The sequence below is a fragment of the Chlorocebus sabaeus genome, chromosome 9, assembly GCF_047675955.1.
Source record: "Chlorocebus sabaeus isolate Y175 chromosome 9, mChlSab1.0.hap1, whole genome shotgun sequence".
NCBI lineage: Eukaryota > Metazoa > Chordata > Mammalia > Primates > Cercopithecidae > Chlorocebus > Chlorocebus sabaeus.
This window is the reverse complement of record NC_132912.1, coordinates 94,069,005-94,094,671: the sequence shown is the minus strand read 5'-3', so window position 1 is coordinate 94,094,671 and position 25,667 is coordinate 94,069,005. Positions and strand designations below refer to the sequence as shown.

The 25,667-nt window shown below is 44.6% G+C and overlaps 1 long non-coding RNA gene across 12 annotated transcripts in view; it reads left to right on the top strand.

Moving 5' to 3' along the window:
• LOC103216248 (uncharacterized) overlaps window positions 1-25,667 on the top strand; it is a 151,319-nt gene that overhangs the window by 83,824 nt on the left and 41,828 nt on the right. For 6 of the 12 annotated variants that reach the window (XR_012094014.1, XR_012094018.1, XR_012094008.1 and 3 more), the window contains one exon: window positions 7,898-15,367. This is a non-coding gene — a long non-coding RNA (uncharacterized lncRNA). The remainder of the gene's footprint in view (window positions 1-7,897; window positions 15,368-25,667) is intronic. The other 6 variants (XR_012094017.1, XR_012094013.1, XR_012094011.1 and 3 more) reach the window with 5 other exon arrangements.

Below are 25,667 nucleotides of genomic sequence, written 5' to 3'. Positions count from 1 at the left end.
TAATAAAATTTTGAGAAAGCAATGGAGTTGCTGGCTGTGACCTGTGGAAACTTCTAGATTTATTTAGAAGGCAAGTCAAAGCACATAATAAATGGCATTATCTGTAATTGTGCAGTGAACATGTGCAACTGTATATGATGGCTCATAAGTTGCATGAGTGACTTATCTGTTAGTGGATTTGAGTAACTGAGTAGGTGTAACTCATTCTCTTCATCTTTATTTATTTGGGATCTGCCTTTCTGTGGGGGTATTTTCCATGCTGTAAATTTTACAAGGGAGCCCCCCATCTCTTCTGGAGGCCTACAGATTTCCAGTTCTGCTTGTGATTGAGCAGGTGATTTTAATTCTGGGGTACAATATTAGAAAGCCCTCTGTTGCCATATAGCTAATCCTCATTCTCTAACCAGATTGTTCCTTTAGGGCTTTTCTGTGTTATTTCTGAGTCTCTTTCTTAACTGATTCTGAACTTGGGCAGAGAAAAAGACAGCCATATTACTGACCCTTTAAATCCCCAACCTTTATCATTTTTTGAGCAACTACTATGTGCCAGGCTCTCTGATCACATCATCTCATTTAATCTTCACTATGCCTGTGAGTTTTACATTGTTATCCCCATTTTGCAGAAGATTTGAGGCCAGGGACATTCAGTGAATGTCAATAAGGGGTGGAGCTGAGATTTAAGTGCACAGCCTTCTGATTTCAAAATTCATCCTCTGTCTACTTTGCAGCGGTTTTCAAATAATTTCTACAAATAAAAGATTTCAAATCCAACATGAGAAACAGGAAACAGATAAGATGCTTTAGATTGTCATGTGGGTGGGTCTCAGAATTCCACTCATCTCATTACTCCACTCTTCCTTCTCTGTGGCAACCCTGAGTTGTGTTCCTATGGCTTTTCCAAGCATAGTTTTCAAGCCACTGCCTTTCTGGATTTCTAAGGGATCTTTGCAACAAGATCGCTCAAGCAGGGGATTTCCAAGAATTGACATAGAGTTCTCAGTTCTCAGTTCTCAGTCCCAAGTAGAGCCAGAAGTATACTGAGAAGAAGGCACTCCCAATAACCAGATCCTTGCCTGTGTGAGCTGCCCTGGTCCTGGCCTGCCAGGCTGTGAGGAAAGATGAGATATGATGCAGCTCAGCTCTTTGAACTATGCCCAAGGCCAGGCCAATCCTTTCCACATGTGGGGAGTGCTGAGGGCTGAACAGAAAAGAGCAGGGTCTGCAAGGAAGGAGACAGCCTCTAGAAGGCTCTTCATTATGCTGAAGGACAGCACACGTGGATTGGGCACGTTTCCAATGGAAAGGAGTACAAAGCAAGGAAGAACAAATGGTCACATGTACAATTATTTCCTTTTGTGGAAGTGAAAGGTCTAATTTACACATCCTGCAAACCCTACTGACTGTGGAAAGATTTGGCCATATGGAAAGGTTTCCTACTGTTGCCTTGGCTGGAGTATATTTGTAGTTTAGACTAATAGTCAGAGATTAGTCACGGGGATGTACAACATGAAGTCAGCCTTGCTCCCCTACATGGGGGCAGAGCTAGCTTCAATCACAAGATGTTTCTGTGAATGTTTTTTCCCCTCATTTCCTCTCAGAGGAGAATAATTTCTGAGCCTTTCTAGTTACCAAGTCTTTGTTCAGTAACTAAGAAACATTATTTTGTAGAAGCCTCTAATAATTGTCCTTATGACGCTCATCTTAACAGGTGTTACATTACTTGCCTTAATTAAGCAGAGACTGCTTTCATTCCAGAAACCTTTTATGATTTTAGTTTACATTCTGATGGATTCTACTTGTACAGGCTCTGAAGGTTTTTTTTCTTTTTCTGAGACGGAGTCTTGCTCTTGTTGCCCAGGCTGGAGTTCAATGGCGTGATCTTGGCTCACTGCAACCTCCACCTCCCAGGTTCAAGCAATTCTCCTGCTTCAGCCTCCCAAGTTGCTGGGATTACTGGCATGTGCCACTACGCCCAGCTAATTTTGTATTTTTAGTAGAGACAGGGTTTTGCCATGTTGGTCAGTCTGGTCATGAACTCCTGACCTCAGGTGATCCACCCGCCTCGGCCTCCCAAAGTGCTGGGATTACAGGTGTGAGCCACCATGCCCAGCCTGTTTTCATTTATGGAGTAAGATACTCACTGATGAATGGTCATATGCTTGTGTGTCTTTGTATATGCTTAGTCTGAAAATTGACAAAGGGCTCAACAGCCCCATTCAAGAGTAGAGAAGAAAAATTCAGGGTTTTTCTACAGTGGTAATACCCAGAGGCAATTGGTCCAGTTATTATTAATGTGTAGTGAATTTCCCCATCATTTAGCAGCTTAAAACAATTGTATTTTGAGAGTCAGGTTTAGAAACAGTTTGGCAGTTCTCACTGTCTCTCATGTGGTTGCAGTCAGATATTGGCTGGGGCTACAGTCATCTGAAGGTTTGACTGAGCCGGATGTTCAAGGTGGCTCATGCACATGGCTGGTAGTTTACACTGGCTGGTTTTTTTTTTTTTTTGGTTTTTTAACTTTAATTTTTTGTAGAGATAGGGTCCTGTCGTGTTGACCAGGTCAGTCTTAAACTCTTGACCTCAAGCGATACCACCATGGCAGCCTCCCAGAGTGTTGGTACCACAGCGTGAGCCACTGTGCCTGACACTGGCTACTGACTGGCTCAGCTAGGGCTGTTGACCAGAGGCCCACAAACACATGGCACATCCAGCACAGCAATCCCATGGTCCCAGGATAGTCCAAGTTCTTACATGGTGGCAGGGGTAGGCTCTCCTAGAATGAGTACCCCAAGAGAATCAGGTAAAAGCAGCATGGCCTTTGCTGATAGCCTCAGAAGTTATGCCACATCACTTCCATTGCATTCTATTGGTTACAACTGAGTCACAAGATAGGCCAGGAGTCGAGGGGAAAACGTATAGTTGACTTATCTCGATGAGAAGCATATCAAAGAATTTCACTTACTATGTGCATTCTCCCAGATGACTGAGTCCAGAGATAAGACTTTTCTGCTTTGCTGATTTTCTAGCTAAATAGTAGATCTTCCCTGTCTTTTCCCTTCTTTGTCCAGTACTGAAGAAAGGAGCTTTATCCAGTTTTCATTTTTTATCTTTAAATTCTCAGTTACAGAGAAGAAAAAAATGCATCTCTGCTGTTTATTCATTGATTTGACAAATGTGTGTTATTTATAAATGGGTGTCCGCCTCCAACAAAGTCATGACGCAGCACAGCAAGACAGAGAGCCATGTGTTTTTTAGTAATTCCATGTCCGTGTGTGCAACTTGCAATAATAGTGACTGTATGAGTGCTAAGAACAATGTTACAGGAATTGGAAGGCAGTGGTTACTTCTGAGATTGGAGGAAGGAGAAAGGAAAGGCAGCTTTTAAGGAGCCTCATCGGTGTCAATCATTGCAGTGTTTTGGGGATGGATCTCAAAGACACCTGGCTTAGAATCAGGTATTTGTAGTGGAGAAAGAAAAATGTAGTGGAGGAAGAAAAAGTGGAGGAAGAAAAGAAAAAAAAAGAGATTTGTTCTGGAATTTTTAACTTTCTGCCTTGTGCCTAGAGCTCTGCCTGGGAGAAAGTGGATATTAATAAATGCTATTTGACAAACAAGACTCAAAGTCTAATGAAACTATAAACTATTTCAAAATTACAGAAATCTGGCTTCCCCATGCCTTTGTTGTTAGTAAACTGCAAATAACTTAATGTGACCAGCAAAATATTCCAAGCCAAGGCTGTCCGAGCTGCTCAGTGGCTATGTCTTTTTTATGTATTCATCTAGGCAGTAAGTAGTTATTGAGCACTGGCCGTGTGTCAGGAATGTACTAACCATAGGGATAAATTGGTGAACATGATGTATTGCATCAACCTTGGTTTTGGAACATGGTTTTGTTCAACTATGCTGAACTTGTGTAAAGGGAATTGATTAACGTTCAACTCAAAACTAAATGGGAGTACTCCTTTCTGGAAGGGAAGTTGATATGGCTTAGATATCATCAAACCTACGCATGGTGAGAATCATACCATCAGAACCACATAGTGAAGCCCCAGACGCTGGTGTTAGTGCTAGTGTTTGTGCAGCATGTTGCCAGATTAGAATCTGAATAAGAGTGCAGAGCTCAGAAGGATCAATGGTGAACCCTCCCTCATATTTCCTCCCAGTGTCATAGAGGAAAATCAATTGGCTATTAATGGAACACTGAAGACGAGCTTCTGCCTTAAAACCAACCAAACTTTAACTGGCATTGTCCCTAATGAACAGAACTTCATATTATCTTTTCTAAAAGTTAAAAATCTCAATGAACAAAGACATTCTCTCTTTCTGTCTCTCTCTCTCTCTTTTTTTTTTTTTTTTGGAGATGGAGTCTCACTCTGTCACCCAGGCTGGAGTGCAGTGGCATGGTCTCAGCTTACTGCAACTTCTGCCTCCCAGGTTCAAGTGATTCTCCTGCCTCAGCCTCTTAACTGGGATTACAAACATGTGCCACTACGCCCGGCTAATTTTTGTATTTTTAGTAGAGACAGGGTTTTGCCATGTTGGCTAGACCTCAGGTGATCCACCTTGGCCTCAGGTGACCTCAGGTGATCCACCTTGGCCTCCCAAAGTGCTAGGATTACAGGCATGAGCCACCATGCCCAGCCAGACAAACACATTTTCAATGCTATATTACCTTTAGTTCTTCTTATCAAAATGATATGATCCTCCCCCTGTGTAAGCAGTATATCCTGATCTATTTTCAGATTTATATTTTATATTGTTTGCTGTGATTCATCTTGTTTTCAAAGTATGTTTTCAAATATCTTTTTTAAAGTGTGTTTACTTATGAGGAAAAGAGTCTCCCTTCCCTGTAGATCCTAAAACAATTTCTGGAAAGGTGGTGTAGGCAGAGGGAAACTGGAGTTTACACATGTATATGATAGAGAAAATGTGAAACTGGGTGTGATAGTTCCTGACTTCAGCTGGTGGTCAACTCCTTCATTTCTACATGTAGCTCTTAAGTATTTTACAACAGTAAAAGCCATATTTCAAAATTTCTGAGTCTGTAGGTTTTGGTCATTTTGTCCCAAGTTGGACTTCAGGACTCTGATCATGTGCCTATGGACACTGTAGGGTTAGAGGTATTGGTAGGAAAATCAGGGATATTGGCACATGCTTGTTTCATTTTATTTTATTTTTTTTTGAGACGGAGTCTCGCTCTGTCGCCCAGGCTGGAGTGCAGTGGCCGGATCTCAGCTCACTGCAAGCTCCGCCTCCCGGGTTCATGCCATTCTCCTGCCTCAGCCTCCTGAGTAGCTGGGACTACAGGCGCCCGCCACCTCGCCCGGCTAGTTTTTTTGTAGTTTTAGTAGAGACGGGGTTTCACCGTGTTAGCCAGGATGGTCTCGATCTTCTGACCTCGTGATCCGCCCGCCTCGGCCTCCCAAAGTGCTGGGATTACAGGCTTGAGCCACCATGCCCGGCCGGCACATGCTTGTTATTCCTTGAAGTTTTTGAGAAAGGGATAGTCTAAGAGGCAAGTTTAGGTGAAAAGTGACATGTCTAGATGCAGAAAGGGAAGACAGTCAAATTTTGCTAATACAGACTCTTCCTGCCCATAACCTAGAATCTAAATCGATTTAAAAGCCATAATTTGGAGATTTTCAAGCTTGCAAATCCCAATTTTGTACAAAATTGATGTCCTTCTCCTACTTACCTCCCAAAAGGTAGAGAAAAAAGAAATTTCTCAGGAGGTATGACTGGTAGAATTGGGACAAAAGCCAATCTGATTCCCCATGCCTCCCGTTAGTATCTCTCACCACACATCCTTTGTAAGACAGGAGGCACCGTCTAGCTTAGGTGCACCCAGGATGGCTGGGATCACAGGTGACATCACCCCTCCCCTGCTTCACACCCTCTTCCACCATGTGGCTTTTGTTACCAGTTGGCTCAAGGTGGAGGCCATTAAACTTTGTGCTTGATGGCGGGAAGATCATAGAGACACGTGGGGAGGAGGAGCGATTGTGTCTCTCACAGGCCTCATACAGACAAGATGACTGGCCATTATCAGTGCCTGGACCTGACCAGAAGTGAATTTCAAACTGATAAAAGTCTGGAACCATTCAAGCCCTATTGTTCTGAGACCATAGAATCTGTATCTGCTGGAAGTGAGCTGTTAAATCCAGCAGCATCCAGGAGGGTATCTTCTTCAACCCTTACCCCAGAAATGGCCATGGAAGACAATGGGAAAGGGAGGCTCCAGTGGAGTGGAACCAGGGACATCCACCAGGCTGACAGAGAAACTCAGTCGATTCCTGGGTCATGGAACTAGTATTTGCTATTGATGTCCTTCAGGAAATAACATGTGCTATGGATCAGTGATGACAGTCACTTCTCTGAATGAAAGGTTTTATTGGATTTATCTTGTTTTTTCCTTGATGAGACTTTAGGTTCTTTTCACTGGAAGGACTATGTGCATTTTGTGGAAGTATGAGCATTTTTTGAACAATGTATGGAAGCTGGGAAGTCAAAGAGGTGGACTGTGGAGGATAATGGTTGGGTAGTTGTTAGTCCAATAATCCTTCTCCCTGTCTCCCTTGCCAGGAGAGCCATTGTTCTGTTTGAAAGTCACTCAGGTGAGGGGACTGTATTCCTCATTTTAGGAATAAACACTGTTGTTATGTGCCAAGTATGGTAATCTCATTCCCTTTGCCAGTGGCTGATTTTTCCAATGGACCTGGATGTAATTCTGGCTGATAAGAAGTGGTAGGTTTCTAAGGATGGTTTCTTCAGAGAGAGAGAGGAGAGAGAGAGAGAGAGAGAGAGAGAGAGAGAGAGAGAGAGAGAGAGAGAGAGAGAGAGAGAGACAGTATATTTTGCTGTTGGAAGCTGTTATTTCTGGATATGATTCCTGGCATGGCCTCTGTCTAATTGGATCCAACCAGGCTCTCCTTAGGTCAGTCTGATAAAGAAAGAACTCAGGTTCTTGTCAATGTTAGCCCATACTTCTTGTGATGAAAAATAATAAATTTTCCTTATTTGTTAAGCCAGTTGAATTGGGGTTCATGATTTGCATTCTAATTCTTACGGAGGATAAAGAAGCAAAACTACAGGCATTGATGAAATTCATATTCAGAATCTGTATCTCGAGGCAAGTGAAGAAAGGTCTACTAGAACAGCCCTGTGAATAAATTACTGTTTGCTTGCTTGGTAAAAATTAGAATAGTATTGTTTTCCAAAAATTATGTACAAATTGCAGTAAGGCATTATTTGTCTTTAGAGTCATTGAATGCTATTTGCTGAAACACACAATGTGCAGTCTGATTAGGTTTTTTGAAAGGGTCACTTTTAAGGACAGCTGCAGCATGTTTTTCTTTCAGAAGCTCTGTTCTGCGCAAGGGTAGGAGGTGGGTCATTTGTTGTTTTCCCCGCTCCATAAGGAGGAAGCAGCCCATGCCCTCACTTGAGCTGAGCAGCATTAAGAGGAATCTCAATGAAGCCTCCAACTTAATAAGAGCAGTTTCTCTCTTCTGCAAAGTTCCAGGCAGCTTGTCTGATTTAGATATTTTAGGATCAATAGATCATCACGAGAACAAATAGCTACTTCTACTATGTTTCTATTACTGATTTCTAGCCTACTTTAAGAAAAATAACATTTAAATACAAAGCTGGGGATACTACTCAGCAATAAGGATAGACTACAGCCCCAGGCAACAACATGGATGCCTCTTACCAATAAGAAAGAAGCCAGACATGAAAGAGAACATCCTGTATGATTCCTTAAAGTTCAGAAACAGGCAAAATGTTTCATGATGTCAGAAGTCAGGAGCATGGCTACCTTGAGGTGAGGGGATGCTGACTGGGAGGTTGCTAGATATCTTCTGATTCTTTACTGTTTCTTTGTTTTGTTTTGAGACAGGGTCTTGCTCTGTTACCCAGGCTGGAGTGGAGTGGCATGACCAAGCCTCAACCTCCTGGGCTCAAGCAATCCTCCTGCCTAAGCCTCCTGAGTAGCTGGGACTACTGGCACGCACCACGATGCCCTGCTATTTTTCATTTTTATTTTTAGTTGAGACGAAGTCCTGCTATGTTGTCCAGGCTGATCTTGAACTCCTGGGTGGGTTCAAGTGATCTTTCCGCCTTGGCCTCCCCAAATGCTGTGATTACAGGTGTGAGCCACCATGCCCAGCCTGTTCTGATTCTTAATCTGGGTGTTGGTTATACAGGTATGTGTATTTGTGAAAAGTTATGATTGTGCAGTATTTTTAGTATGTATGTTATCATTCAATTAAAAGTTTGCAAAACAAACAAACAAACAAAACTATAAAACTGACCCTTAAAGTGTATCTGGTAAAATTCATGTGTTTAAGAAAGACATAAGGTGACAGAAACCAAAATGTCAGAGCTATTGGTGGACTTCCCCCTTTGTACTCATTTTAATCACCCTAAAGCTGTTCAAACACCTCTTTTGGTTAGGGCTATGGTTACAGGTGACAGAACCAAATCCCAATTAGCTTCATCTCAAAGGGGAATTGATTTGAGCCACAAAAATCTAAAAGAAAGTGTTGAAAAACCAAGTGTGGGAAAGAGTGGGGATGCAAATGGGCTTCAGGAATAACTAGAGCCAAGTTACTGAGGTGCGTGAGGAGCCTCCCCTCATTCCTCCCGTGCTGTGTGTGTGTGGCCAGCTTCCTTCTCCTTCCTTGCAGACTGGATCACTCCATGTCAGCGGAAACATATCCATCAACTTCATCCTTGTCTGTTGTGATGGTTCACTTTAGATGTAAACTTGACTGGATTAAGGATTACCTAAAGAACAGGTAAATACATGATTATTTCTGAGTATGTCATGGAGGCTATTTCCAGAGGAGACTGCCAAGTGAGTCAATGGACTGAGAGGGGAAAATCTGCTCTCAGTGTGGGCAGGCACCATCCAATCAGCTGGAAACCCAAATAGAACAAAAAGGTGAGTTCCTCCCTCTCCATCCTGGATGTGGGGTATATTTTCTTCTGTTCCCTCGACATCAGAACTCCAGGCTCCAACTTTTAGGCTCTAAAACTTACCACAGTCCTCCACCCCACCCCCAGTTCTCAGGACTTCAGCCTTGGACTGAGAATTACACCACCTGCTTCCCTAGTTCCAAGCCCTTTGAACTTAGACTGAGCCATGCTACCAGCATCCCAGGGTTTCCAGCTCGCAGACAACCTGTCTTAGCCAATTCCCATAATAAATGCTTTTTATCTATCTATCTATCTATCTATCTATCTATCTATCTATCTATCTATCATCTATCTATCTATCTATCTATCTATCTATCTATCTATCTATCTATCTATCTGTCTTCTCTCTTCTCTCTTTCTCTACACACACACACACACCCCCTATTGGTCCCATATCTATGGAGAACCCTAATATTGAACCTTCCAGCTTCAGTCACCATAGGGAGATTGCTCAGTGTCAAGTCCAAAAAATTCTAAGCAAAGGAGTCAAGAGTCAGTAGCCCACCTTGGATTGAGTGCCAGTTAGGTTGTTGGGTCATGTACTATACACAGAGAGAGAGAAAAAGGCGGGGGGGAGAGAGAGAGAGAGAGAGAGAGAGAGAGAGAGAGAGAGAGAGAGACAGAGAGAGCTCCTATGAGAAATATGGATGGGGTAGGTGGCAGTTTCTAGAAAAACAAATATGTGAGTGTGGAGGAGACAGTCCTACAGATCTCCGTCCACTCTAACAATTAACCTATTGTTTCCATAGTAAAATGGAATTTCTATAAAGATTAACTAATATTATAGAACCCATGATTCAACATTCAACCATTTGCAAATATTTTCCATTCTTTGCAAAAAGCAATATTGTTGGCGAGGCTAGCATAGGCTAGGTGTCGTTGTGATTTTTCTTTTTGGTCGCTATGCCAGAGGGACCCTTGTTTTTCAGGATTCCCAAGGATTAGGGCTTCCACATGTCAAAGGTGAGGACAGAGTAAACAGGATGCATAATTCTTAGGCAGCATGAATGGCTGCAACAATGCCTTGAGGTTCCACTCAGCCAGCATTTCTGAAGCATCTCCTATGCAGCAAGCATTCTGTAAGGTGATGCCCTCAGCAATAGCCTGGTACCTCAATACATATTTATGCAATAAATATTTGCTGAATGGAATGTGTGTGTGGCATTTAGTGGCCTTTGGTCCATTCTCTCAAGAGCCCAGCAGCTCCTCGCATGCAAATGATGCCACGGTCACCCAAGCCCCTGTCACCACTGCAAACACAGACAGCTGCACCTTGGAAGATGGGAACCTGAAACATTTTCATGGGCTTACTTAGTTGATGGAGGTGATGGTGAAGGTGGGAGTGGAAGCCGTGGAGGTGTGGCAATCGAGAACACTGGGTCTCAAACTGTAGCATGTATTCAAATCACCTGGAAGACCTGTTAAAACAGATTCTTGGGCTCCGCCCTAGTAGGTCCATGGCACGCCTGAGAATTTGAATTTCTAACAAGTTCCCAGGTAATACAGATGCTGCTGGCTTGGGACCACACTTTGAGAACCATAGAGCTATCAGAGTGGCCCTTCTCAAGCCTGGCTACACATTAAAAATCACCTGGTAGCCCCCTCCCCACTACCTTGCAGAGACCAACTAAATGAGAATCTCTGGGAATTGGTCTGAGGTTACATCTCAGCTCTACAGGTGATTCCAGTGTGCATCCAGAGGCCATAATCAGTGCCTTACATCAACCGAGACAAATGTAAACACCACAGGGCAGAGAGAAGGCCCTTGGAGAGAGCCTTCGACACTTGAAGTATAAACTAAAATTCTTATATGTCAGTTAGTTTGATTAGTACTGCCTGCCAAATAGCCAAAGAAGCCCCCACAGATCCATGGGGTGGGGGGAGGCTCAGTACTTTTAAGATTTGTGAAGGGGTCCCAAGAGCAAAAAATTTGAGAACTAGCATTATTAGCTCTTCGGTGAACAATAGGACCCTCAGGAAGTGCCAGACCTGGGAGGGAACTTGGGTACCCTCCAGTCGGGCTCCTCATTTTACAGATGAGAAAACTGAGGCCTGGCTCTCTAGTGGTTTGCCGCGAGGTCACCCAAGGGGCAGTGACAGAGCCAGACCTGGGCTCTGATGGCAGCTTCTGTACTTCCTGATTCCCACCCCTGGGATTGAGACGGGGGAACGCTTTTCCACAGGTGTTCCTAGATTACCAGAGGATGCTGGAAACAGCTTTCTGTGTCTCATTCTTGCATAGAAAGAAAACCCCCCTAAAGGTTTTGGAATCTCGCCCTTCATGTTCACTGTGCTCACACAAAGCTCTTCTTTTCAGAAGCAGTTCTTTTCTCAGAACATTTCAGATGTAACAAATATACATCCATCAGTGTGGAGCGGCAATCAGCTTCCTATTCATTCGAGCCGGTGACCCTGGGCCTCCGCGCCCTGGAAACGCTCCACGGGAACACCGCGCCGTGCCAGAGAAGCTGGCCTCCACACAACCCGCTGTAAACAGCTTTGCAGAGATCTTCCTCTGGAGGGCACAGATCCCTGGGATTGCTAGGATGAGGTTTCTCATTCTTTCCGAAGTAAAGGAGACTGGCAACGTTAAAGCGGGAACGAAAGAGCTTTGATCTTATGAGGCGGAGGTGCTTATCCCTGCTGGGGTTAACAAGGAGAACATTCAAGCACTGCGAGTGGTCCACTTCGTTCTTGCATGCCCCAGCCCTGAAGGCAGTGGGTTGCAGCTCTCCTTACCCTCCAGGTGGATCGACTTCCTTCTGCCCGCCTCAAAAGGCAAAGAATCACTGCGGGCTGATGGCGCCCTCTGGAGGCCATGATGGGGAACTGTGTGCCTCAATTTTGCAGCCACGGCTGCCTTCCCCTCCCCCACTTTCCAGGGGCTTCTGCCCAGCTCGGGCTTCCCACGGTCTCTTCCCCAGTACGTTACACACACTCCTTCCTGTGTGTGAGCACATAGATAGCAAAGCACCCAGAGGCACGCATACCCTTCTTTAACCCCCCGGTTCATCTCAAGTCTTACCTGTCAGATAGGTTAAAAAAAAAAAAAAAATTCCACCTCCTTCTTTTCATTCCATTTGTGTTGCCCGTAGTTTAATCACATCTGACAAGACTCACAGGGGTGTTAGTGAAAGAATTCTACCAAGGGAAAGAAACACCACCTGCACTGAAGTAAAACTGAGTGCAGTCAACAGATGTAATCCTGTAGGTCCTGGCTGGGGTGCCAGGCTCCCAGGTAGAGGAAACCACCACCCCGGTTTGCAGAAGACTGGTGGAGCTTCTGGGGCATGACATTATTAAGTGCTAAAACTGAGACACTCCCATTAAAACTGTGGCAGTGGGTCAACCTACTTCAAGGACTTGGTGGTCCAGAGGTTTCGCCTTCCTGGGAGATTTCTCCTTGATTCAGTCGGGAGAAATGGAAGAACTCTGAGTGGGGAAAGAAAAATGAAAGTAAATATTAAATGGCTCTTACAAATTACAGGCATTTGGGGAGCACCCATGCTCATGCAGACATGTAGGCAGGTGTACAGAGTACACTGATTTGGATTTAATGTCGGATGATTATTGACTCTGTTTTTGAAGCATTCATACTAACAATGTCCCTCAAATAAAAGCAATCCCACATTTTTGTCAAAGAAACATGAATAATTTCCATTTATGCATGTTTGTGTAATTTCTTGTTACTCTAGTTAAAAAGCTTATGCATCTCATAAAAGGTAAAAAGTAATAGCTACTTTTAAATTTTATTTTTTATTTTTATGGGTACATAGAGTATATATTTATGGGGTATATGAGATATTTTGATACAGGCATACAATGCATTATAATCACATCAGGGTAAATGGAGTATCTAGCACCTCAAACATTTATCATTTCTTTGTGTTACAAACATTCCAATTATACTCTTTTAGTTATTTTTAAATGCACAATAAATTACTGTTGACTGTAATCACCCCATTGTGCTATCAAACATTGTATCTTGTTTATTCTATCTAACTATATTTTTGTACCCACTAACCATCCCCAATGTCCTTACCTCCCTACCACCCCTCCCAGCCCATGGTAATCATCATTCTGTTCTCTATCTCCATGAATTCAACTGTTTTAATTCTTAATTCCCACAAATGAGTGAGAACATGCTAAGTTTGTCTTTCTGTGAATGGCTACTTTTTATTGAGCACTTGACTACTCAGAACCGCACTGTCTTTTTATTACACACAATTGATGGATGAGGAAACTGAGCCTTAGAGAGGCAGGTGACTTGCCCAAAGTAAACGGCAGAGAAATATTTGCCTTCAGGTCTCTGACCGCAAAGCCTGTGCTCTAAATCACACGTATTAGATTTATTTTGTATATGGTCTCTTACCTTATAAAAATATCACATTGCTTAACATTTTATAAGCATCTCCCTCCACTGTCATACCAATAGTCTTTCCAGCCTGCAAATAATCCCCCTCCAGTTTCTTTCCTGTGGCATAGAATTTTGTTCCCTGGTAAAGTGCGAGCGTCCCCTGTAAATTTCCCAGTTGACCAGGAGAGATCAGACTTGAGCTGCAGTCACACCTTGAGCTGATTTTTATGGGGGAACATTGGTGAGAAGCCACAAGCCCTAACTGGCAGTCATGGGACAGGGAATTGACTTCCTGAAAAAGAAACCCAAGGGACTTATACAGCATTTGGAGTAAACCATAGATTTTGCCCCCCTTTCTTAGATCACTTTTTATCTCTTTATGTTTGTTACTTCCTGATACAGGGAACAAATTTGATGATATGGAACAGAATGAAGCTAAATGTGAAAGTGTCTTGTTACTTTCTCCTCATCTCAAAGCACATGCTCCATTTTATTGTTCTGTAAATATTACCTTGAAGATAAAATTCAACGTTTTCTACTTATTAAACTTACTCTTATAAATTTATTTTAAAAAATCATTTAACTTTCACCCACATTGCATGAGATCACATTACGCTGGCATCACAACTTAAGGGAAAAACAATAGGTTTCTCTTTTACAAATAAAGATTACAGATAAAAAAGAATCATTAATTGAGCTGGAAGTTCTTTAGGTTGTTTGCATCGTATTTCCATCAGCCTCTAGCAGTTAAATTCACAAATGACATTTGTTTCTGCGGCTCTATGCAGGGATCAAGTGTACCTGCTTTCTTCCATTGAGCATTCCTTGAGTATCTTTCTGGTTGGCCATGTCCAGGCTATGACCCCTGCAGTAGTCTGTTGATACAGTAAAGAAAAAAACCAAAAGCACAGAAGTAATAGATTTATGTAACTGTAAGATGCAAGAAATGAGGATTCCCAAACCCAGAACCATCTGGTCCAGGCGATATGACTGACATACTCCCTCTTTTCTCTTCCTTGTCTGTGCACAACATGAAACCCCTGAGTTCTGACATCTTTGGACCTGACCAGTTTCTCACTCTGCATCATGGTCCCCAAACTCTACAATTCCACTCGCGAAGAAAAGGCAAGGCAGCCCATGGGTCCTTGAGATTGTGTGCATTCCTGAGCGGCTGTATGTTGGTTCTGCAGTAAAGCAAAGGGAAAGTTAAAGAGAAGCAGTAACCACAGAATACAATTTAGTGCATATTTTTGCAGATCTTTTCCTAAGCTATAATGTATTATATTTTCATGGTTTTGTTGGACTCTTCTAAAGTCGAATTATCTGGTGGTTAAACAGTTGTGACCTTTCAATGATTGAACAGACAGCACAGGCTTTTGTTCCTTGTTTCTAACTTAATGTGTTCTTTTTTAGCTCTTACTTTTTGAAGGGATTAACTTTAAACCAATATCAAGGTTTCTTTTTTAAAATAACCCATTCTTTGTTGCTTGAAACCCTATCGCTTAAGAACTTTGAGTCTTTTTCACATTTGTGTGCAGGAGGCCTTATGGGTTTTCAACCCGTTTATCATGGGAACCAATGATTCAGGGAAGAGGGCAACCTCAATTCAAGGCCCACCATGTGAGGCAGAGAATTTCAGATTCCTCAGCACCCAGTCACTTCACCAATAAGAACATGGAGGGTTTGGCGAGGGGGATATGAAAGATAGATTTTGTCAAAATGGAATTTTCTTTTTAAAAAATTGATCTGTCACTCAAATAATATGCATTGGGCACTTCCTGTATTCCAGGCACTGTTGTAAGCACAGTGGAGATGACGGTGAGAAAAGGTGGACAAAGTCTCTGCTTATATGGAATTTACATCCTAGAGAGGAGAAACAGATCATAAACAAGCAAATTAATCGCTTACATTACTGGAGTTTTTAAGCTGGAAATCTAACATACTTTTGTCATAAATTTGGATAATACAGAGGAGTATAAAGCAAGAAGTAACAGTGACTTCCCCAAGCTCCTTCCAAGTCCTTCCTCAAAGGTAACCATTGTTGCAATTTAATTTGTAATTTCTACCACATGTATGCAAACATATACGTTGATTGTGGGGGAGGGATCATAATGTATATATTACATGGCAACTTGCCTTTTTCCTCCTTGGCCAGATATTAGATGCAGCTTTCCTCATCAGAACATAGATCTACCACATTATTTGCAAGGTCATAGTGTGAATGTATGAATCTATTCCTCTATTGGCAGGCATCTTGTTTCCATTTCCTTGTCATGACAAACACTGCTGCTGTGAATACTCTTTGTATTATGTCATTTGAAATGCCAGTAATATTTCTAGGAGCTGGAATCCTTCAGTTGAAAGTTCTGGGTCAAAGGGCATGCCTATTAGATTAATTTTGCTGATGATGAATGCATTTGAAAAACACATAGGACGAAAAAAGAGAAGAAGAGATGAGGACTCATAAAAACAAAATATCAGGAAAAGTAGCGCTTAGTAAAGAGTGCAAGCAGAGCAGGATGGGAGCAGAACTGACCACAGAATGTAGTTATACCGTCTCTTCTCAGCCTCTCATGAATTCCCCATACATTCCATAGCTAGACAAAGTTATTTTGTTTGCGCTCCACGAAAATACATGTTAATGGTTCTCATTTGGTACTATTTGCCTTAACTCATAGTATGTTTTATGAAAACCCAGTAAGTGTTAGTCAAATTCAAGCCATGAAATATGTATTGAATTTATCCATACATTACCTTGTATTTATTTAATTCAATCAGTAAATATTCCTGGAGTGCCTGCTCTGTGTCAGACACTGTGCTGAGCCCTAGAGATTCAACAGTGAATCCGGTAGAGCCCATCAAACTCAACAGCCTAGTGTGGGAGAGAGTTATTCATCCAATCCCGGAGCATAAAGTTGCCAGTGTGACATGCTAAGAAGATATCTGATATTTACAAGAGCCTCTGACGGAGGCTTAATCCAATTGTGAAGGCCAGGAAAGTTTTTTCTGAAGAAAGTTCTCCTGAGTTGAGTTGGGAAAGGTTTGCTTATTGGGTAATGATGTGTAGGCTAAGACAGGAAGCGCTGCTTGGATTTACTTAGTTACGTAGATTAAGAGGGAGGTGGGGGGACCTGATCCAAGCCTCAGTACTGGGGTAAAATTGGCAAGGATGGGGTGAAAGAAAGCCAGGTGGGTCTGGATGGAACTTGTAGTTCATGACTAAGCATGAGACTTTGTGGAACAATGTCAGCTTCACTGGAGAAGCTGATGAGGACAATGAGATCCTTAAAGAACCTGACACTAGCACAATATCCAGCACATAGAAGGAACTTTAAAAAGATTGATTAAAAGCACAAAGGAATGATAGCTCATGGCTAATTAAGCCTGAGCATCGAGCAACCATGCAGATACACCCCTGAATTTGCAGGGCTTGAAGCAAGTGTACAAATGAAGCCCACATAGCATGTGCCTAAATATTTTAAAGTTGTATATAATGCCACATCCACAGCCATCATGTTCTTACTCAGGGCCCTGCAGTGTGATCCCCAGAGAATGATGCTGGTGTTCTTTTCCTGGCCTGTCCTGCTGCCTGTGAACTTGAGTGATTTCATGGCCCTGTCAAGGCAGGTGGGGCAGAAGGTGGCCCAGGCTCCCAGGTTACCTGGACCCACGTGGACCCACTGGACCTGGGATGGAGACCGACTTATCAAGCTGCCCAGGATGCCAGGGTTTCCTGAAACTGTCACCCAAGCAGAGGTGAAGTAGAAGGCACAGCGATCTGTCTGTCTGGATGTCCACTTGGGGTGATCTGGGGTATGTGACTTGAAGTGAATTGTGGCCCTGGCAAAAACCCAGGACAAAAACCATAATCCTTCACTTCCCCTTCCTACAACCTCCTGTGGCCTGAGAGGCCCAATTGGATGGCATGTTCTCTTGCCTCAGTCTAGGGGTGGTATTGATACTGCAACTGTTTCTGGATTAATAATAGAATCATTTAGTTTATAGTGTAGGAGAGTTACTGTTCATATTATTCACTCAGGTGTTTCTTTTTTCTGAAGACCTCCCATGGGCCAGGCCCTGTGCTAGGGCCAGGACATAGGGTGGAACACCAAGGCCTGGCCTGTGTGCTCAGGGAGCTTGCACTGTGGCTGGGATGACAGGTTCGACACAAGCAGTTGCAATTGAGATGAGTGTCACGAGAAGGGAGGTCCAGGGTGAAGAAGAAGGGAAGCGACCTACCATGGCCACACGGCTAGTCTAGTGAGCGGCTGAACTATGAATGAAGCCCACCTTGGTTGGACTCCTGGATCCTTTCTCACCTCCCCATCACTGCACCGTTCAACCCAGAGCTATGGGGCCGCCTTGGAGGGGAACCCCAGTGGCAGCTCCCAGACGCCCCTCAGTGAGCACATCTAGAAGAATCACAGACATCATCCTTGAGCTCTTTCCATCTCACTTCTGGGTCAGCCCAAAGGGGAAAACTTCCCCAGACACAATCTGCCCCTTCAGCAAGTGCTCTCCAACTGCTCCCATGAGGGGGCTTGAGAAAGGAAGAGCATTTGATGCGGGTAGGCAGTGCTGACCAGCCCAGAACAGCTGGCACCGACTCCATGGTCAGGGGCAGAGCCCTCTGCATTTAGATGAGCAGCAGGTTTGGCCCGTGGCGCATCAGACAGGGCTTCACTCTCCCTCTCTACAGTCCAGCCTTCAGCTCTCAGGGGTGGCTGTTCTGAAAGACCGTGGACTGGACACCGCAAAGCAGAGCATGAGTGGCTCTCTCTTCATCTGCTTTTGCCCTCAGGAGCTGGATTATGGTTGAAGGGCTCTTGCATCTGGACGAGGTAACCATAGAGAGAGCCATGTTTTCCTGGGAGCCTGGACAACCTCTGTTCCTCTGGCCATGAAGGTGGAAGAAATGCAAGAGGGAGAGTCTGCTCAGACCTAGTGACGATAAAGTGCCCAGGGGCTCTGGTTACCTGTGTGGCTGGGACTGTGTTTCCAGCTTTCAAAGACATAGTCCAGGAACTAAGGAGAGAAAACTTAGGCAGAGGCTTTCTGTGGTGTGAGCTGTGCCATGAACACTGTTCCTCCAGGCAGAGGGGTGGAGGGTGCTGTTCCCTTCTCCCAAACCAGTGGGAGTAGGGCTTCAGCAGCACCTTAGGAAAACTTGACACGTGTGACTGCAGTTAAGGGACGCCTTGCCTGGAGTCAACGGACCCAGAGGGATCTGAAGACTACAGGCTGTGCCCCTAGGCCGGAGGCACGGGGCAGAAGAAGGGAGAGAGAGCGTGGCTGCTGTGCGGATAAACACAGACTCCTCTTTGAGAGTGGGTCGATGTTACTTGACTCTTGGGGATGGTATGAGAACTTGCAGTAGCAATATCAGTCAGGAGCCACTTAAGAGAATCCTGCCCAAGATGGTGGCCTGTGGGAAGAGCACATCCCTGTAGAAGGAGGCTGTGGGCTGTAACCCTGGAATAGGTGAGGGTTATGGGAAATTGCCCACTGAGATGGAGGCATGGCCCCTGGCAAGGTGAGTCGCAGCTGAGAGTTGGGGAGAGGACCCTCCAAAAAACCAAGAAAGATTTCTGAGAGCTTTAAGTATCAGGCAGGCCCGGATGGCCTGGAGCTGGTTTACAACCTCCTGTGCTTTCCATTCACTTTCCTCCCCAACCATGTACCACAACTAGGAAGGAGAGGAGAGGGAGGGAAACAGAAAATGTCCAGGGACTGCTGAAGTTTTATCAGTGGAGGGGGTCTGTGAGAGGCACAGATAAACAAATGTTTGAATTACGTCTTTTGGGTTCCATTAGTTCGGTGTTGCATTTACATTCGTGGCACATTGGCCACTTGGGAGAGATTATGGGATTTACCCATCCTGCAGCAAGTCAGTGGTGGAACCCAAACTGGAATTCATGGCTGTGCCACTGCAGTGCTTTTGACAGGGCAGGATGTGCAAAGGGCTCTGAGGGGAGCAGGCAAGAGCCACCTCTGGGGAGGGTGGAGAGTAGGTGGCACTGAGGAAGGCATGGCAGGGCAGGTGCTGGGGCTGGGACTTGCCAGAGGGGTGAGGGGCTGAGCTGGGGTGTTTGGCAGAGCAGCTGGTTTTGTAGGGAGCCCCTGGATAGGGTTAGTGGAAAAGGCTTTTCAGGATCCTTTCCTCCCCTCCACTCTCATCTAGAGCTTCATGCATGACCTAAAAACTCAGGTTACATTTAACTGAGGTCCTGTACACCAGGCTGAGGGGTGAGATGTGCAGAGAACCCCACTTTTCTCCATCAGCATATATTTTCATCTTGAGCACCACTGGCATTGCCCTGGGCCCCTTGCGTTGTTTTCTTTTCACCTGGACTACTGCACTAGGCTTTTCATCTGTTTCCATTTCTATCCTACCCCTACCCCCTGACAGTCTATTTTCCACCAAGCTCCCAGCGTGATCATTTAAAAATATAAATAAGATGATGTCAGTTCCCTGTTTAAAAATCCTCTTACTGTGCTCAGAATAAAATACCAGCTTTTAAATATGGCCTGAAAGTGTCTCCGCGACCCGGCCCTGCCTCTTTCTGCAGAGTCCTCTCCCAGCCCTCCTCCTGCTTCCCGCTCCTGCACACTAGCCTTCTGCAGGTCGCTGGGCTGCCTGAGCAGTCATTGCAGTGATGACTTTTTCTCAGGAATACTCTTCCTCCTGCCCTTCACCTGGCTAGCTCCAGCTTATCTTTTGGGTCTCAGCTTCAATGCCATTTTCTTAGAAAAGTCCTCTCATTCTTTCTCATCATGCTTATTCTCTTCAGAACATTCACCTCCAGTCTTTTTATTATGTACTTATTGTATGTGTTTAGCATACAATACTACAAACTCTGCTCTTGTAAAGGTGGAACCTGTTCAGCTCACCACCAAGTCCCAGAGCTTTGCACAATGCCTGGTATGTTATGGGTGCTCAAGACAGTGTGACCACATGAATGACATACATGTTGTCTTTGACACACGCTGGCCTCCAAGTGTCTGTCCTCCACACTGCTCCTCTTCCAGTGGCCAGGAGGGCCTAAGGACAGTCTTCTCTAGATCTCTCAGCTTTCAAACCCAAAGAGCCAGTGTGGCGGGACAGGGCTACCCTTGGAAGAAGACAGACCCATGGTGGAGACACAAGTACATCCCTGGTGATTGCTTGCTAGTTACTTAGATTCAGATTCACATCAGTGAGATTGAGTTAATAATGCCTGCCTTATAAGTCTGTTCTGATGAATAAATGAGTGTGAGAGAAAGGGAGGACGTTTCGAAAGTGCCTACTATGCACTAGACCCTGTGCTATAAATAGGTCCTTTATGTATCAGGACATTCAGTGGGAATGACTTTTATGAACCATCATGTGAATGGAAAAGCTCTAAGCCAGCAGGATTTTGGTTACTTGGCAGAATTTAGGTCTTAAAGCAAATCAATACAGAACATTGATATAACTAAGGGTTGCAATCTGCAGATGATCAGATAGAGATTGAAAACAACAGTGCTGTCTTTTAGTGTGTCCTCTGGCATTGCTCTGATTGCTTTGTAACACATTTCATACCTCCACAAACCTATGGGATACATTATAATGATTTCTGCTTCATAAATGAGGAAACTGAAGCTCAGTGAGATTAGGTAGATTTCCCAGTTATACGACAAAATGACCCTGCGTTTGGAGCCAGGTCTGTAGGCCACTGCATAGCTCTGTTTTGGATTGAATTTGTGTCCTCCCCAAATTTGTATGTTGAAGCTGTAACCCCCAGAGCCTTAGAATGTGACTACGTTTGGACATAGGGCCTTTAAAAATGTGGTTTAGATTGAATGAGGTTATAAGGGAGGGCCTCAGTGCAATATGACTTATGGCCTTAAAAGAAGAAGAGACACTGGGGTGCCTGTGAACACAGGAAAGGCCATGCGAGGACACAGGGAGAAAGCAGCTATCTGCAAGCCCAGGGGAGAGGCCTTAGGAAGAACCAAACCTGACAACACCTTGACTTTGGACTTCCAGCCTTTAGAACTCTGACAAAAATAATTTTCTGTTGTTTAAGCTACCTAGCCTGTGGTATTTTATTATGTCAGTCCTAACAAACTGATCTTACCTTCTGAGAAAGGCTGTTACCTTGCTGGCCCTTGGGCCTTATTAGAGAGGTCTGGCTGGAGGTTGGCAGCATCTACCGAAGGATCCAAGCTCAAGTTCTCCTCCAAGATGCTCTCTGCTGTTTCCATTTCCCACTGTATGTGTGTGTGAAGTGAGTGGAAATCTGGTTTGCAAAGGAGAGTGACTCCTGGAGTGGGGCAGAAGACCAAAAGGAAAGAAGAATTGGATCTGGAAGAAGAGGGCGAAGAGAAAGAAAAAGGATAAAGAGAATGAAATGAAGCTATAAACAGGAGTACACAAAATGACAGAAAGGAACTGGAAACAGACGAGGAGAAGGGAGAGGCAAGGAAGAAACACGTGGGAAAAGGAAGGGAGATTGTTGGAAGTGGCTGAGGATGGAGAACAGACCAACAGAGGAGGGAAACAGGTAAAACAAAAGTGCAAGGTAGAGAGGGAAGAAGAGGGAAAACAGAATAAGAGAGGTAGGGGACGATAGTGAGGATGAAAAAATGCAGAAAGGAGGGGAGAGAAAAGAAGACAGAAATAATGGGGTCTGCTTTCCCTGAGAGCCGGCTGGCGTGCGCTGCTGTATCTCCTCTGCTCAGCCTCTCCCTCCTCCCACTGAAGTCAGTGCCATGCAGTTGTGGGCCAGTTGCCTGGAGTTAAGAACACAGAGCTGGACCTGGGGAAGGGGAGGAAGCCACAGGCTACTGGACAGCAGCCCTTGCCTGGGCCCCTGTTCTTCAGGCCTTTGTGGTCTAGCATGAATGCCCAACTTTGGTCCCAGTAGGTCCCACGTGCTGAGAACTTCAGTAAGATAATTTCAGAGAAGAGGAAAAGGAAGGGAGAGAAAAAGACAGGGAAAAAGAGAGGCTGGCTGGGGACTGGTTGACACCATGATGTGAGCAAGATCCCTGGGAACCACAGCTCCATGCCAGAGCCCAATGGATGGGAATTTGTTTCTTCACCCATCATTCCAGCACTGTCTGGTATATGAATCTGGGAATATGGTGAGAAAAGGAGGACAGTTCCTGCCTTCCTAGTACTTAATAAGCCAGTGGTGAAGAGGGAAGCATGTTTGCAAGGGGAGGAGGTGCACAGTATGTCTAAAAGCGCATGATCTAACAGGTGACTGCTGAGATCCTGTTTTCCTTGGCAGATAACGCTTCACGGAATTGGCTTCCTTTCTAGGGCGCTATTCCTGCTCGCCCAGGTGTTCCACTTGGGCCATTGGTTTCATGTATATCTACTGACTAATGATCACTTAAGCCAACTTTAGCTTGTCACCTCATTTGAGGCTCACCAAAGCAGGTGGGACAAGTGATCTGATGCCACACAGCCTTCCTCTAGAAACTTTTATTATAAGAGGAGACGCTGTCCACCCAAAGGAACAAATCTTAATACTGGGATCTTACACAAGAGGGTCAGGGTGTCTATTTTTAAAGTGAAAATATGGCCACCTGGAACCTTGCCATCTTTCATATACTTACTATGCCAAAGTTCTGAAGTCAGAGATGGAGCCAGTGGGGGGAGAGGAGACTGTCTGGCAAAGTGCTGAAATCTATATCAGCAATGCTTGTCTTTCTGAAATTCAGTTTCTTTCCCCACTGTATACTGGTGCCAGTAACTATGCAAGTGTGCGTGTCTGTGAGGGTGGGGATATACCACAGTAACTAAGTCAGCATTCTTTCAAAGCTCACACTCTAATGGGAGGGCAAACAAACATCAATGACTGTGGTTGTGGTAAGAGAGCTAAGTGTTATAGAAGGGGAAAGAAGTCTGGATAAGCTTGAGATGATGGACTATAAATTGATCTATGTAGGATGAACAGGGTTTTGTAAAGAGAAACAGGCCTTGGTAGGAAGAACAAGGTTTTGGACGGTGGAGCAGGCTTGGTAGGAGGAGCACGATTTCTAATGAGAAGGGGTGTTACGGTGCTGAGATTTGTAAGAGGAGTTGTACTTTGTAATGAGGCATGCGGGCTTTATAGGAGGCACAGGGATTTAGGAGGAGCAGGGCTCTTCTAGAAGGAATAGGTCTTTGTAAGGAGTGGGCTTTGTAGGAGGAGCAGGGCTGTGTAAGTAGGAGTAGGTCTTTGTGAAGAGGAGCACATATTTGTAAGGAGAAACAGTGCTTGTGACAGCATCAGGACTTTGTAAGGAGGAGCAGGGATCTGTAGGAAGGGCAAGGCTCTATAGGGAGAAGCAGGGCTCTGTAAAGGAGCAGGGTTTGTAGGGGGATTGGGGCTTTGAAGGAAGAGCAGGGCTTTGTAAAGAGGAGCTGGACTTTGAAGAAGCGGGAATTTCTAGGAGCAACAGGACATTGGAAAAAGGAGAAGCTCTCTTTAAAAAGGAGGGCTTTGTAAGTAAGAGCAGGGTTTGCACGAGGAGCGGGGCTTTGTAAGGATAACGTGGAATTTGTAGGAGTGGTGCTTTGTGAGGAGGAGCAGTGCTTTGTAGGAGAAACGGGGCATTGTTAGGAGGAGCAGGGCTTCCTAAGGATAAGCTGGGATTGTTAAAGAAGTAGGACTTTGTAAGGATGAGCAGAGCTCTGTCGGAGGAGAAGTGATTTGTAGTAGGAGGAATGCTTTGTATGAAGAACAGTGCTTTGCAGGCGAAGCAGAGCTTTGTAGGTAGAGTGGGGTTTTGTAGGGGAAGCAAAGTTTTTTAAGGAAGATCAGGGCTTTGCAGGAGCAGGACTTCGCAGGAAGAGTAGGGTTTGCTGAAGGAGCAGGACTTTGTAGGACAGCAAAGCCGTGAAGGAGGAAAAGGCCTCTGTAAGGAGAAAGAGGCCTTTGTGAGGAAGAAGAGGTATCTGTAGAAACAAGGTTTTGTAAGATGGAGCAGGGCTTTGTAGGAGCAGTGGGATCTGTAGAGAGGAGCAGGGCGCTGTAAGGAGGAGGAGCACTTTGCAGGAGGAGCAAGACTTCCAAGGTTTCCTTGGGAGGACTAGAGATTCTTTGGAGGAGCTGGGATTCCTAAGAAGAGCAGGGTTTGTAGGAGGAACAGGATAAGGATAAGCAGAGCTTTTGAGGAGAAGCAAGGCACTATATGCAGAAACAGGGCTTGTAGGAGGAGCAGGGCTTCCTATGAGGACCAAAAGTTCTTTGCAGGAACAGGTCTTTTTAGGGAGGAGAGGCTTTTGTAGTGGAGGTGCTTCCTGAGCAGCTGGGCTTTGAAGAGGGAGCAGGCTCTGTAGGGATGAGTGGGGCTTTGTAAGGAGGAGCAGGGCTTCCTAGAAGGAGGGCTGTGTGAGAAAGGCTGGGCTTTGCTGGTTTCTACTGGTAGTGATCACTGCATATTCGTCCTCTCCAGGCATTATTGTCTATTTGATTGCTAGGGGCAAATCCTGGCACTGCAAAGTCCACGGCAAGGGTTGGAATGCCAAGTGGAGTGGTACATGGCTTCCAGCAAAATACTACCTGCACGTTCCCCAGCCACATGAAGAGCAGAGTGACTCCCAAGCTTCTCACGCCTGGCCTGGGTGCAAGACCCCTCTTTCTCTTTCCAAACTAGTGAAACAATAAGTGCTGAGCCTGTGTGGACAACACCCTTCTAAGACCTAAGGCAACTGTGACCTCTTTTTGCAAATGTAGGGTGTGGCAGACATTAGGAGGTCACACAATTTTCCTCTTTCTCCTTGGGATGTGGATTCACTAGGTCCTCTGGCCTTGCTTGCAGTTAGGTGAGGCCATGCTCTGGCCAGTGATATGTGATGAAAGCAATGTGTGCTACATGTTCCAGCACTTCCCATGTGCAGTCCTCCACATTCTTTCCCATTCTGCAGCAGCCTTGAAGAGAGTGGAGCTCAAATACAGAAGAAAGTCAAATTCTGCTCAGAGGAAAGCTGCTTTCCCTGTCTCACTGAAGGACTGGGGTTTCTAGCTACCTCCATGGTTTCACTAATGTAAGACAAAGCTTCAGGCATAAAAATCACAATGGGGCAGAGCTAGAAACCATCGCAGTGTTCCTGACATAAATGTCTTGCTTTGTCCTAATGAATTCCTGAGGCAAGTATACATGGAAAGTATTAATAAACAACGCTTAGCTATCTAACTGGCTGAATGAAAGAGTCTTTCTTTCAAGTCACTTGGGCCTGCCTTTGATTCCTAATTACTTTCAAAAGGTTTTTTTTGGATTTGGTTAATCTAACAAAACAAAAAATTCTTCAAGGGTGTGTGTGTATACACCTTAAGCAGTATTTGAGGGACAGTGTGCCATTTTAAAATAAATA